This window comes from Octodon degus, unplaced genomic scaffold (assembly GCF_000260255.1).
Source record: "Octodon degus isolate 3935 unplaced genomic scaffold, OctDeg1.0 scaffold00095, whole genome shotgun sequence".
NCBI classification, from domain to species: domain Eukaryota; kingdom Metazoa; phylum Chordata; class Mammalia; order Rodentia; family Octodontidae; genus Octodon; species Octodon degus.
In genome coordinates this window covers 241847-244558 of record NW_004524671.1, presented here as the reverse complement: position 1 = coordinate 244558, position 2712 = coordinate 241847, and positions in this window count along the sequence as shown.

Genomic DNA, 2712 nt, shown 5'->3' with positions numbered 1-2712 from the left:
GCTGAGGCTTTATGGGCTTTTGCTATGGGCAGAGTTTGAGGAGCAGTGGCAATGAGGAACTGATTGGGCTCTCCCTTGTGGCATGGGAAAGCTAAAAGGAATCTGTTTTCAGGGTTGGGGTGGGAGTGAAGTAACAGGTGGTCCCTGGGAAGATAAGCTGTTGATTTGAGATTCCACCATGTGAAATTAGGAGCATAATAATTTAGCAGTTTGTACTTGGGCCAGAACTTATCAGGAAGCATCTGAATTGTCCCAATACATGCCATGGTGCCATGCTCAAAGAATCTGAAGTAATATTTTTCTTAAAATAAATTGCACAGATTATTGTCATTATGACAGCCTTGAAGGAAATAGCAGTTGTGCTTTATATTTTAAGTCTCTTATCTGAATTCTGAAAGAAAGAAGAAAGAAAGAAAAAGAAAGAAAGAAAGAAAGAAAGAAAGAAAGAAAGAAAGAAAGAAAGAAAGAAAGAAAGAAAGAAAGAATAAGGAAGGAATGAGAAAAAGAATAAAGAAAGAGAGGAAGGAAGGAAGGAAGGAAGGAAGGAAGGAAGGAAGGAAGGAAGGAAGGAAGGAAGGAAAAGAAGCAAAGCAAATGGATCATGACTTCAGATAATGGACTACCATAAACAACCAGATGGTAGCTTTAATTGAAGCTCTGTGCTGAATGTAGTATCTTTACTGAAGCAGAACAGCACTGTCTATATTATTTAGCATGTGGCTATTGAATAAGTGAATGCTTTTTTCTAAATTGACACCAATAGGAAAACTAAGTTCATCTTTACCTCACAAGGACAACAGTACACTGACACTGATGTCCTTTGGGCTCTACTAATTCCCCTGCATTATCCTATATGTCTTTAAGCTTTCAGGGCAGAACTCACATGAATTACTTTAGCAGATATATTAATATAGGGAGCTGTTAACCTGTCATTAGAGAACCAAAAGGCAAAAGACTTTTGGCATATCATAAAAGTAGCAACTTTGGAAACATCACCCCTTTGGAAAAACTGAAAGTGGGAGCTAGGTAGTGGTCCCAGAATCAACAAGGGTAAGATAGTCCATGGGCATAGGCGATCTATCTATCATCTATCTATCTATCTATCTATCTATCTATCTATCTATCTATCTTCTATATCTATCATCTAACTATCTAATTAGTGCTATGTGAACTGGGCAATATATGTTGAGAAATGACAAGCAGCCTCTTTACTTGGTCATTTGTCCTTATACCATAGGATCAAAAACATAAAATAAGGTGGCGGGATGGAGGGCTGTCGTGATCTGAGAGCATGGCCTCTCCTTCCCTAAAGAGGGTTCATTTAGTAGCCTCCATTGCTGAATTGCCAGCCAGACAGTAGAACATAGTGTGCTGTGGGTATAGCCCTTTGGGACACCTGTTTGATGCAGAAGTGACTTACTAGACTAACTCATAAATGATGTCCCAGGCTTTCTCTTTTGTTCTCAGAACTTTATTTAGCTTCTTTCTTATTTATTCTCTTTCTTGCTTGCTTTTGGCATATCTTTCACTATATATTTATTTTCGCTTCTCTATTCTCCTTACAAAATGCACATATCTGAATCTTAGTGATAGGTTTTTCTGTCACTTTTTATTCTAGGTCATACATTTTGATCCAAATTTATAACAGTGACAACTTAACTACAAACCAGATAACTTTTTATCTCATGCTCAGGGTGTGCTGAAGACAATTACAATGCAAAATTGATAATATCCATTGGGAAGACATCTAGAACATAAATTATGTAGGATCCATGAACCAAAGGCAAAAGTGAAGTACAGGAAGGAAGGTAAATATGCCATCGCATTTTCCACAACTTTGCGGTTTTTCACATTTACTTATGATTTAACTAAATAACATTGATTTTACTGTAATTAATTTTTAAAATATTTTCCTTTATGGTTTACTTAGTCTATATGTTGTTTGAGACGATTGTAAACTCAATATTTTATTACATTTTTCTTTTTTGAGACAGTCTTATTATGTATCTCTAGAACTCACAACACAGCCCAGGATGGGCACAAACTCAAGATGATCCTCTTGCTTCAGTCTCCAAGTGCTAGGATTACAGGCATGAGCCACTGTACATGGCAGACCTCAAGATTTTAAAAATAGACTTTGTAGTCTTCTGAAAAAGGCTATTGTTTGATATTTTTCTTTTAATTTTTACCCCATTTAAGATGTATTTTTATTTAAGGATCTAATTAAATTTTCTTCCATAGAACACCAACTATCTCAGCAGCAGTTATCAAAAAGTTCCTTTTTCCCCAAGTATTTGTAATAGTACCTCTGCTTTTAGTATTAAATTTCTTAGTAAAAAATGTGGGAGCACATTTTTGGGGGGCAAGGGCTGGCCAGATAGCTCAGCAGATTAAAGTGCCTGCTGAGGCAGACGCAAGGACTGGGGTTCCATCCAGGGCCTACCATGTCAGCCCCGCTCCTGAAGCATGCTGAGATTGGCAAATGAGCCTGGGCATGGTGGCACACGCCTGTAATCCCAGTGTGTGAGAAGCTGAAAACAGGAGAATAACTACAAGTCCGATCTGTGTAGTGCAACTCTGTAGACCTAGTACTAAATATAAAATAAAAAGAAAAGAAAAGAAAATGTGCTCCCATTGGTCTATTTGGTTAATTTTTTGTTAATACTAATCTGTAATTCATTATAATTCTTGATATCTGAGGAAGGCCAGCCC